Source organism: Neomonachus schauinslandi, chromosome 8 (assembly GCF_002201575.2).
Source record: "Neomonachus schauinslandi chromosome 8, ASM220157v2, whole genome shotgun sequence".
NCBI classification, from domain to species: domain Eukaryota; kingdom Metazoa; phylum Chordata; class Mammalia; order Carnivora; family Phocidae; genus Neomonachus; species Neomonachus schauinslandi.
Window position 1 is genome coordinate 1,828,148 of NC_058410.1, and position 12,476 is coordinate 1,840,623.

The window sequence follows — 12,476 nt, forward strand, 5'->3', positions numbered from 1 at the left end:
GCTGGTGGCACAGAAGGTCGGGAAAACAGAGGTCAGAATCAAGAGTTTTCAACTTTGTCCTTAAATTCTTGTGACTTCATGGAGGAGTTCCGAGCCAGGAGGCCATGTATCTGATCCCACTGCATCTTCAGGGACTGCTCCCGGCTACAGAGTGGCTCGGACACAGGCAGGTGACAGAGGAACAGGTCAGCTAGCTCCAGGGACTTTTTAGTTACAAAGAGGTAAACATTTATGATGCCTTTCCAGGATGAAATGCATTTCAGGGTAAACAAATAGTTGACTAGGGAAAGCTTTTCTTTGTAGAAGAGTCTACTTAATACATTCAGAGTCAGTGATAAAGTTAGAAGTCGGCACTTGAAAGTCCTGATGGCTCTGGAGGATAGTCTTAGGGGTCAGCAGGATCTTCCCCATGGAAGGTTCCAGAATCCCTCAGAACCCAGGGCCCTCGAAGTTTCCCCGAAAGCAAGATGCTCAGACATTAGGAAGTGGTGATGAGATGCGGAGGGGTACACAGCCCCACGGTGGAGAGACTGGGCCTCCCAGCTGAGCCTGTATCTAACGGAGCCTCAGGGTCTGTCATTCTGAACAGGAGGAAAACAATAAGCCCAGTCAGAATGTGCGACACTTCGCAGGACGACTGACCCGACTTCTCTGAGAAATCGGAAACTCCAAGAAGGGAGACAGGACCAGAAGGAGAGACGCACCAGGCTCGTGATCACAGCACCTGAACAAGCCAGCTGTAAGCCACACGTTCTGGGGACAGCCAGAGAAACTGGAATACGTATGGGGTCATGTGAACTTCAGACAGTGAGATTAGTAATGTGTGGTGGGCATGCGGAAAAGAGTCCTCGTGGGTTGAATCCAGTGATGATGCTGTCCGATATTTTATTTAAAATATGCCAGAGACCCGGCAGGTGGATTGAGCGCGTGTACAACCAGACGGACCATGTGTCAGCGAGGCTGGGGGACGGCCCGTTATCCTCTTGCCCCCCGTTTTGTGTGCGTTTGAGAGTCTCCATCAATGAAAGTTAAAAATCTGCTGGGCTTCTGCGTCTAAGCATTGTGTCCTGACCGTGGCGGCATGAGCATAGGAAGCACGTGGGATGTGAACTCTCAGTGGCCTCCAGACGTGGCCGTGCGGAGGCCGCACGTGGCTGCCCCCACCTCGCCACCGCCACGAGGTGGGCCGTTGGCATGCGTCCTGTGCTGGTCGCCTGCTGTAACCTCAAGGACTCTTCGGTCTGCGGATTGACGGCTTCATTTCCTACAGAGAGGTCCGGGGAACGGCTGGAGCCCTGTTAAACACCCCAACGGGCGACGGAAGTAAGCACTCTAGAAAGTCCTTGTTTTTAGTTATTTTTTCACCTACCATTGGATGCATTGTGTGTTGCCTGAAACACCAGGAGACAAATTAAATTCTCATTCTTAGGAAGTTGAGTTAAAAGGAGCCCTCGTGATCATCCTGTTAATCGCTTTTCATAGGAGAAGACGCTGAGTTGTGGTGGTGAAGTTCTGACATTTTCTACCCTTCGCGTGGTCTCCGGGCGCCCTGGTGGACCTTCAGGAGTTATTTTTCATTAGGAACACGTCTCCTGAGCCAGGGGCCTGGCCCCCGCGTGCTGAGGACCTGCTGTGCCCCTGTCCCGTGTTATTGCTGCTCTTTGCCCTACAGCCATCCTTGTGACTGTCCCCTCCGGTCCCTGTCCGGGTCCCACTGAGGTTTCAAATTCAGAAGTTGGAGGGTTTTGTGTTTTTTTCCATCTTACCCATCAAGATAAGAAAACATTGCTTTTCACTGGGTGATTTTGGTTTTTGTTTAAAGAAATCGGTGGGCTCCAAGATGTTTTCTAGCCTAATGGAGCCGTTTGTTCAGGAACGTGGTGTCGCTGACTGCAGATGGGGCCGCATGGTCGGTGCCGTGGCCTGAGGCAAGCTCTTATTTCCAGAGTGGGAAGAGGCTGTGAGTTTGTGTTGGATTTCCTTGCAGCCTGCCATCGAATTCAACACTGAATAGTTTTGGATTCGACCTGTAAATAGAATCCGTGTCAGACGGAACAGCCGCCTGGCCTCTCTCCTGGCTCTCACTGGCTCGTGGGACACTGGGGTCTGCAAGAGCAGGTCGCTGGCTCTGTCTCCTCGTCTGCGGTTCTCCCTTACTCTTCACTCTTACTAAACTGGTCAGTCCGACCATCAGGGACTTGAGTTTCTGAAGGCAGCTGAACAAAGCCTATGGGTCAAAGGATTCTTATGCAAATACCTGCAGCTGAGGTCAAAACTATTTTTGAGAGGTGCTTACAAAGACTTCTGTTTTTAATGATCGAAGTTCTGTACGGTCCTTAACAGATGGCCTTGTCCTTTCCCTGGGTTTTGCCTGGTCCCCGCAGGGTGGCTGGCACCCTCTACTGCAGCTTCTGGAGGAAGCGGAGACGTGCGGACTCGCCGCAGGAACTCTGGCGTCTGCCCCCCGGGAACGCCCCAGCTCTGCTGAGATGAGGTGAAAAGCAGCTCTCCCGTTTGCGTCCCTGCTCCAGACAGCCCTGAGTCTCAGAACCGATATTCGGGATGGCTCGCATGATCTCCAACCAGAACATCCAAAACCGAGCTCTTGGTTTCCCCTTTGGACAGACTCGTCTTCCTGTCTCCCTGTCTTTGCAGGTGGTAACTCCGTCCACTCGGTTTCTAATGCCCGAAATGGGAGTCACCATCGACTCTCGCCCTATCAGCGCTCAGCAGATTCTGGTTCTGCAGGAATCCCCTCCCTGGGTCTCACTTACTCCATTCCCATCGTCTTTGCACTCAGGGCCGCGCTCCCCTCCCTGGAGCTAGCTGACCTGTTCCTCTGTCACCTGCCTGTGTCTAGGCTTGTGTTTCCTTCCTTATGCTCTAAACTTCAGGTCCCGCTTGTGCACGTGCTGACTGATTTGGGAGCTGGGAAACCAACATAAAACGTAGGCGAAGTGACTTTCCTCACACACATCCACAGTTAGGAGCTTGTGGCTTCACACGAGGGAAGTGCCCCCGAGCCTCGTTAATTTCTCGCTCCCGGGGAAATCAAGCAACAGAACCCATCTGCATTATCCAAGAGGCTCTCTGAATTACTCTCAGGGTGGAAATATCTGGGCACTCTGTGAACCATCACACAGGAAGCTTCTCCAAAGACTGTGTTGGGGATGTCACTCACGTCATCAATGGCGTGGACCACTCCTGCAGGCACCAAGCTGGGGGTAGGAGGACAGTGAAAATACACATCACCGTGGAGTTTCCGTCTGCTTCCTCACCATCCAAACTTTCACACTCCTTCCTTCCTTCCTTCCTTCCTTCCTTCCTTCCTTCCTTCCTTCCTTCGTTCCTTCGTAAGAGAGAGAGAGCCAGCATGCAGGGTGAGGGGAAGGCGCAGAGGGGGAGGGAGAAAGAATCTCAAGTAGACTTTGTGCTGAGCACGGAGCCCAATGTGGGGCTTGATCCCAGGACCCTGAGATCGTGACCTAAGCCGAAAGCAGGAGTTGGCCGCTTAACTGACTGAAGCCTCCCAGGCACCCCAAAACTCTTCAACACTCGTATTTCTGCCGAGGCCTCCTTTTGTTTTCCCTTTCTGGTCCTCCCCACTGGTCCCCTCCTTGCCTCTGGCTCGGTCTCTGTGCCTCATACCTCTCGTATCAACGTCTCTGATTTTCTCCCCGTTCCTCAGTTTCCCCTCTCCTCCTTCCTTTTCACGTCCTCTGGAAACATTTTCTCTCACGCCCCTGCTTTATTCCATAGTCCCTGTGGGCCATAGCAGTGATATAGCATCTCGACCCCAAGTCTCGGGGGTGACCAGTGGACAAGAAACCCTACGGCACAGTCTCTCGAGTGTTTGGGGGCAATCGGGAACCTGGAAAAATGCAACGTGCTTCAGAGCAAACGTCAAATGAACGTAAGCGAGGTAGGAACACAAACGAAAGTTCACGAGGGCTCTGGTGAGCGCTGAGAAGCTGAACAGTGGGAGCAACACTGTCCAGCAGGCCTTCGTGCCATGATGGAAGCAGCCCGGCCCCAGCGGCTGAAAGGTCGCTCAGGCAACGGGACACGCGGCGCGCAGGCCGGCCAGCGGCGGTGTTACCACGCGTTCCCGACGCTTTCAGGCCCTTTGACATGGGCTGCGGCCCCAGCCAGCACGGCTCAGGAAGGACTAAGCTAGCAAAACAAAAGCATTGGCAGAAACAGCGCTCAGTCGCTGTCAAAGAGGTACAAACTGTGTTTCATACTGCGGGGCTGACCCAGGGCCTTCGGAAGACCTTCCAAAGTCACAGGCTAGACCGTGTGATTTAAACATCAGTGAGGCGCAAGGGAGGCCCTTCCAGGAGAGCAAGATTTGGGCGGACAAGGGGAGGACCCTGACATGAGCCAACTTGCAGGGCAGAGGTGAGTGCCTGCCGGCCGCAGAGCCGAGGAGACTGACCTAAGGGAAGCAGGGGGCTAGTGTGCGGCATCGCGTGGTCGGAGGGCCCAGAGTGTGGAATCCATTCCGCAGGCAACGGGGTGGACCTTTCCACGCGGCTTTGTTTCATCCGGGGAAGAAGGGAAAGTCCTACTGAGTATGGTTTTCAAGTAAACAGCCCACTAAAACCATTTCCGATAATTCTGTGTTATTCAGTAATACCATCAGAACTCTAAGTCACAAATACCAGCAACACTAGTGACCTTCTCGCACCCCTGAGGGGTCTCCGGAGTAAACAAAGAAGGACACCCCTCCCCTATGATGCACTAACATACAGAGAAAGGACCAGCCAGAGCTTGGCCCTGCCAGTCGCTGAAAGAAGCCTGACCCCATCGGGCAGCAGAACCCCTACGACACACAAGGAGCTCGCTCAGAAATTCTGGCCACGTTCAAGCCACATTCCAGCAGCCTGCTAACTACTCAGCTCCTTCCATAAAACAATCCTTACCCAGAGCATGAGAAATTCTGCTTTGGGGCCAGGGGTAGGAACACAGGAGGCACAGGAACTTTTTCCTTAAAACAGACACATGCACACACATGCACACACTTGCACACATACCCCCGCCCCAGTGCAAAAGCAAATTACCCGTCCTGTGAGGCTGGATCATCAAACTCCTTGTCGAAAGGCAACGGAGGACGGATCCGACAGTGAACTCTGATGTTCCCTTTCAGCTCCTACAACAACAGAGTTTGCACCCGTGAGCGGAGACAATGTTCCCTCAGAGAAGGCGCCCCGTACCGTTTCCCCAGGACGGGAGCCTTGGATTGCCCACCCACACCCCGGCCTCCGAATGAGTCCCCAGGAAGGAACACTGCCAGTCGGTGCTCCTTTACAGCTTTTCAAAATCCCCACGTAAATGTGTTCACTTGGCAAATGATCATCGTGTGGTGTGGTGAGAAGTATCAAGAAAACACTTCTCAAAGGCCACCTGCATCCAATTTGTGAGGCATTTGAGGGGAAGTTTCTGAAACCTGGTACTTCTGCTACTTTTCCAGACCCTGCAAAGCGTTCGTCTGAATCGTAGCAGGCTGTGATATCGCGGAGACCAAAACAAAGAGTGAGAAGGACAAACTGGGCGGTCTGGTAACAGCTCCTCACGTGCACGCAGGAGGAAGGGCGCTGCGGTCGGAGACGGGTCCGCTTGGCGGGAGCACAGCATCGGGCACGTCCGCGCTCAGACGCCGGGAGCCACGCGGGGTCTGCCAGCTCCTGGGGGACACTGGCTCTGCGCCCACCGCTCTCCCTGGCACCGTGCCGGCCTCGTTTGCCCACCGGTCCTTGCGCAACCTTGGGACCATAATGAAGACCTCTGTGCCTCCTCCACAGGACAGCATGTCAGAAACACAAACTCTGGCACCGTGTCCTCCAGAAACCACCCTTCCCCACTCACTCCCACCAGCCCCCGGGCACGTGGCTGCCTCCGCAGTCCCCAAATGCCTAAAGCAGCGGAGTCTGTCCTTATTGCTCCTGAAGTGCCGCGTCCACAATGAGAACCCATCTCCAGCGGCTTCTGACGTTCTGATATTCTTCTGTTCCTGCAGCCGAGCAACCACTAGCTTACTTGGCAGCTCTGGACACGAACGACCTATTCCGTGCTTGGGATCATCATCTAAAACCAGGAATTCTGCATCCACCTGAAGGCGGCCAGCCGCTCCTCCCCAGCCCCCCAGATGAGAGACGACGCATCCATGGGGAAGCATGGGGACTGGCATGGCTGCAACTCTGCCAGAATCCAGCATTCCATGGGAGAATACGTGGCCTTGGGAACCAAGCCACACCGTATCACAAGACAGGAAAGACCACGTGGAAGGAGGGGGGAGGGCCAGGCCGGAGAAACTGGGAGACGGCAGGTGAAGGGCAGTGTCAGGTGACCTAAGAGGCGGCTGCATCCATGAGTAAAGAAGTGTCACCCACAGAAAGGGACGGTCACCTCCACTCCATGCGCACCAGGGCATCCATCGGCACAGCCCGGTGTGGTCCGAGGAGCCTGGGGTGAGGGACCAGGTCCCCAGACTGAGCCTGCTGCAGTCCGAGCTCCTGTGGCAGGGAGAGGGACTCCTGCTAACAATCACGATGATGATGATGGTGCTGTGAGTTCCAACATGTTTTTCTATTTAAAAACTGATCTTAGCTCACAAGGCAATGCTGTTGCGTGCGGTCACCTGTCCCTTGTGCACCTCTCCCGGGCACCTGCTCTTATCCCATTTCCTCATCAGCCAGCACCTGCGTACTTGGCATTCCATAGCCTGTTTGCTCTGCTTGAGCCTAGTGCTCTAGCCTGTGGAAATATTTTGGGATACTCCTTTCAAATTCATATCCTCAAATACAATAATATGCTTTTCTGTCTCCATCATGTCAGTAAGAATTAGGATCCAAAGAGTCTGGACAGAGCCCAGAGGACATCCCTACACAGCTCCTCTCCTGGCCGTCATCTGGGCCCAGGTCCCTGGCTGGGCGGGCCTGCCCCTCCCTCACTGCGCGGCCTCCACAGACGCCAAAAACCTGGCGGGGGGGGGTTGGCCTGTGAAGGATGGCTCGCAGCTCTTATGCTGACGTTCTGTTCATTAATATTTCATGTCATACTTTTGCAAATGCCTGGCTGAAGACCAGATACTCTACATCTCTCCTCTTTTCTTGATGTGATACCTGGAAAGGACGAGAACACGGTCATTCTCACACACTCCTGCTGGTTCCGTGAGCAACTCGTTTTCCCTCTAAATGTTCAGAAAGCATTCTCTGGAGATCCGTTCTGAATCATACCCTGGACTCACAGCTGGTTGATTCAACTAGTCGTGAAGCACAGCTGCTTTTACTTCCTGAACACTGAGTAGGTGACGCACACCCGCTGATTTACAGGCTGTCGGTGTGTCTTCCAGGGCACAGAACGCGGCAGCCAGAGCGTCAAGCCTCGTCCCACCCTGGACCTGGTTCCCGCCCGAGGGCCCACCTGCCCCCTTTGGACCCAGGGTGATGCTGCTGTCGAGACCAGGCAGGAACATGCACGGAGGCGCTTACAGAGTGCCTGGTCAGCAGAAAGCGCACAGAGCCTGAACCACACAGGGAGACAGCGAGCAGACAGGAGAGCCACTCCTAACCTCTGGGGGAGCCGGGGGCCGGGGAGTTGCCAAGCACAGGCTCAGTGGGACTGTGAGCTGGCCCGGGCTGCAGCACACAGCAAATCTCTCGGGAGCAAAGGTCATCCAACAAACCATCAACTCCGGCCTCATCGTGTGCAGAAATGGAAACCCGAGTCTTCACACCTCCTGGGCCTCAGGCCTCACACTGCTTAAGAGAGGAAGGTGAGCCATCCTCGGTGTCCTGCTGACGGTGAAGAAAGCTGGAGCCGCGCTGGCCAGGGAGGCTGAGCTCTGAGGATCCCGGCTCATGCATTCCGGGCGCGCCCTCCGCAGACCCCTGGGCACACGCGTGCCCCTGCCTGGCCCCCGCCCTCGCGCTCGGCCAGGTGTCTGACCCCCCACCTGCAGGCCTCAGGCACTGGTCCCGTCCCACCCCACCCCACCCCGGGGCAGCTCAGCCCCACCGCCTCCTCGCCCGCGGGCCACACCTCCCCTCGGGCCACGCCTCCGGCACGGGCCACACCTCCCCGCTGGCCACACCTCCCCATGGGCCACGCCTCCCCATGGGCCACACCTCCCTGTTGGCCACACCTCCTTGGCTGTCCACCCAGACCCCCACCCCTACCTTTCAATGAGGTCACCTTTCCCACCACCCTCCTCAGAACCTGAACCGTGAATGGAGCTCACCACCAAACGATTGTGAAGCATCTTCCTCTTCTGCTTCTCCAGCTCATACCGCGCGCTTACTTCCTGCAAGGACCGCTCCAGGTGACCCGCCTTCGACTGCCAGGCTGTGGGGACAATTTTACCGCAGGTGCGAGTGCGGTTTTCAGGAGAGGATCTTCAAACCACTCCCCGTGACCTGCCCTACCTGCAGGAGACTTTCGCATCCTGAGGGAAATTCACGGCTCTTCCCCCTCTTCTCCCAGTTCTCTGTAAAGCACCCCTCTTTGTCAGAGGCACACTATGCCCATTAGATAACCATGCTGTCCCCTTTCCTGGAGCATGTGACACGGAGGACCGCAGGCGCACACGCACATGCGCACCTGTCACCTGGCCGGAGACCCTGCAGGAGGGTCCCTGAGCGGAACCCACCCAAGGAGCATGCCTTCATTTCTACGGTGCTTCTGGGGTGAGGACTTACAGCCCCGCGGCCAAAGGACCTTGCTCCCCGGGCTGTTAAGTCTGGTCAGTGATGAGAACATCCCCGTCTCCACCCAGTAGTGACCGAGCCTGAGAAAGAGCTGAATGGACAGAAGGGACCGTCACACTGCACTTCAGGGACATGACACGGGAGGCTCAGCAGGGACACAGCCCCAGCACAGGGCCGGCATCAGAGAGAGCCTCTTGCCGTCCCCAGAGGACAGGGACCTCCCTGAGGGGCGCGGCCACTGGGACTGTAGCCCCGCGATGGCCAGCCCGTGCCTCGGGTTTGCTCATGTCTGCACCCAGGCAGGGTCACAAAGCCACAGCAGATGCCAACTCCAATCCCTGGCAGTCCTCTGTGTCTGCACAACGGGCCGGGCTGCCATTGGGCTAGGGCCTCAGCTTACCCAGCAGAGCCTCGTGGCAGAGCTGTGCCCTCTGGACGGCCGCCACCACTGCGGAAAGACCATCCTGCAGGTGCTCCCGGCAAGTTCTGAAAACCTCCAGAGAAGAGGCTCGCAGCACCTTCATGTCTCGCTTCAGGTTCTGGACCACAAGAACACACAACCGAGATGATGTTATTGATCACATCGCACCATAGAATAGTCATGTAAGCGTCTATAAAATAAGAACACAGCCACACGGATGACACAGCCATGCATGAATCTCCCATGAACTAAATCCATTTAGAGCTGAAGGTCTTAAACGTTAGAGGGAGGACAGCTTTCTGTCCGCTGCAGACTTCCTCGTGAGGCCGGCCGGGCCCCAGTCCCCACGCCACCCTCCGCATGCAGGAACAGGGCTCTGGTCTCTTGTCCTGTCTGCCCTCGGGGCCACACTGTCCTGAGCACACGGCCAGAGCCATGATGGCCCCTGGGCGCATGTGACCCACATCCAGGTGCACCTGCGAGAGCATTTAGGGAACTCTGGGGACAATGGAGCTGATAAGCGGTATCCCCCACGTCAGGGGCTCTTCCTTCTGAGACACTGTTTGGCACAAGTAGACAAGAGGCCCAGAAGGAAGGAGCTGACGTCCTGTGGTCTGACATCTAGCAAGCGAATCACGAAACCCCAGCTGATCTGAGATACATGTCCTTAGATTCTTACGTCTTTCTTTTCTGTAAAACGGAGACCGTTTCCGTATGTTTTGGAAACATTCTGATAAAATGTCCATACGGAATTGAATTACAGTATCTTTAGTACATGGGATGCAGATAAAGTCCCACACTTCCGTCAGAGATGGACCCCTTCCACTGAGCTGTAAGAGGACAAAGGATTAATCCTCCGTAAATCGATTCTACACACACTCCCGCAGTTCGTGGGGAGGAAAAACAAGCCTCTCAGGGCAGACTAATCATGTTTACAGATGGCGTTTTTGCTGTTGTCATAATGATCTTTTTTTTCCCTTCTAATTTCTGCCCCGGTCACATTGTTTGCAACAAAAGGTGAACAATGCTCCTAATCACACGATGGTATAAAAATACCCCGCACCACGTGGCCCTGGAGCATTGCCAGGAGTGCTAGGGCCACGGCCACACCGCTTCCGACTTTTCTTTCCAGACGGCCCGGCAGGTCACAGGACCTGCTCCCCGGTGACCACGGTGGTGTGCGTCCTGGTTAACCTGACCTGCATAAAGCCGTCTTCTACCATTTGACACTGGGATAAAGAAGAGGACCACCCTGCCTCCCAGGGTATCGGGAGCAGGGCTGTGTCCCACGGCCCGGCCACGGCCACACGGAGCTTCTCCCTCCCGTGTGGGCTCAGGGCCCCAGGCCTCCTGTTCAGCAGGTGCCACAAAGGAGGCGAGCTCCCGCCGTGGGCGCCAGTGAGACGCGTTGAGCGTCTGCCTTGGCTCGGTCATGATCCCGGGGTCCTGGGCTCGAGCCCCATGTCGTTGGGCTCCCTGCTCCGCGGGGAGTCTGCTTCTCCCTCTGCCCCTCCCCCTGCTGGTGCTCTCTGTCTCTCTCTGACAGATAAATAATTTTAAAAAAAATTAAAAAAAAAAAAAGAAGGCCACGTGGGTCAACTGTGCTGGAAGATCCACTGCTGCTAACCGAGGAGCTTTGCCTCCTTACATCGGGCTCCTTGTAACCCCTTAAGCGTAGGTCCGTCCTCACGGGCATAAGGTCCACAGTCTCACCAGAAAACCAGTGCTGTGAGTTACGGACACGAGCGTCTGCCGTGTAAATAGAGCTGCCCCTACCTGAACTTGGCAGCGGAGCTGGGGTGCGGCCGGGGCTGCGCTTCTCCGCGGCGGGTCCCGCTCTCGGCACCGGGAGCAGAGCCCGGCGGCCGCGCTGCTGCCCTTTCCAGTCATTCCTCGGTACTGTTGTGCAGAAGAGAATAAAAGACCAAAGTCTCAACACCTCAGAGCAGGTGCGCTTTCTCTGAGGGGAGACTATTCACCCAATGTCCGCTGAGCCCCACCTGCATGCAGGGCCTGCACGGGGTGGGGGGTGGCACGGGGACCGGGGCACGGGGGGGGGCGGCACGGAGACGGGGGCGCGGGGGGGCACGGGGACAGGGGTGCGGGGGGGCACAGGGACGGGGGTCACAGGTAGGGCTGTATGGACGGCAGGTGCAGGGTGGCCGAGGCTGAAGGCATCTGCATTGGCAGGTGCTTAAGGGCCCAGGTCGTCTGGCCGATGCAACAAAGGAGAGAACAGTGAAGAGGACGGGGGTGACGGGGAGGCCGTGGGCCTCGTCAATGATAAGGTCACTGCCTGGGTGTTTTCTTCAGGGCAAAGCCAAGCCAGCGAAGATTTTCAGGACAGATACTTGTTCAGGACGATGGCTCTGGGACCTCGGGGAGAAGGGGCTGAGTCAGGACACATTCAGGGACAACCTTGGCACGTCTGGGAGGTGACGCGGTGGGACGAGACAGGGGCCACTGCAGCTCCCAGGTCCCTGGCCTGCGTGGCCAGCTGCGGAGGGGCCATAACTCAGGTCCCAAGGAAAAGGTGATGTGTTTGGGTTTTTGCTTCGTTTTGGTTTGTTCTCCACGGTGTTTGAGTGTCGATGCTTTCACGCTGTGTCCTTGCAGCTCGTAAATAACGGCAGATGGTCTCCCCCTCCGCACGCAGCCGTGCCTTCCCATTTGGTGAAAACACGCGGCTGAATAACAGCTGAGCGCCGCATCGTTGCCGCCGCTGCTCAGTAAGACCGACTTTCCATGAACCGACCGTGTATCCTGACATGAAGGTGCACGGCTCCGAAGCTGCAGGGCGCACGTGCTCACTTCACGAGCAGGAACCGGCTTCTCTTCGGGAGGAGCACAGAGGCGGAGGACGCAGGCCTTCCCACATGGTGGGGTCAGCGTGGGACACGTCGGTCTCCGACGCAGGGCCCTGCAGTGAGGAGGAGGCCTGACGGGTGCAGGGCTCTCCCGAGTGTCTGCGCCTGATGGGGGATGACACGGAGAGTGGCAGGGATGCCAGCCTCGGAGATGGGCACGCCTGGAACAGGAGCTGCTGCAGAGGCCAGGCCAGGCCGTGGGGTGAAGCACCCTGAGGACCGGTGCTGCCTGAGCATCGGGGGTCAGGGGGCCCCGCCCGGCTGCCACACGTGAGTTTCTGGGTGTTTGTTCCTCACTACGCTTCCTCTACAGCAGGGAACAGAGGCGAGGCTGCCGTCAGCTGGGCAGGGCTGGCCCCCCTCCGCACCGGGCAGGAAGCCAGCCCTGTAGATCCACGGCTCCGTCCTTATCTCATGGAGGTGAGCTCGGAAGGAACATGACCCGGAGGCTCAAGGCCCTGCTCCTGGCTGACAGTCATG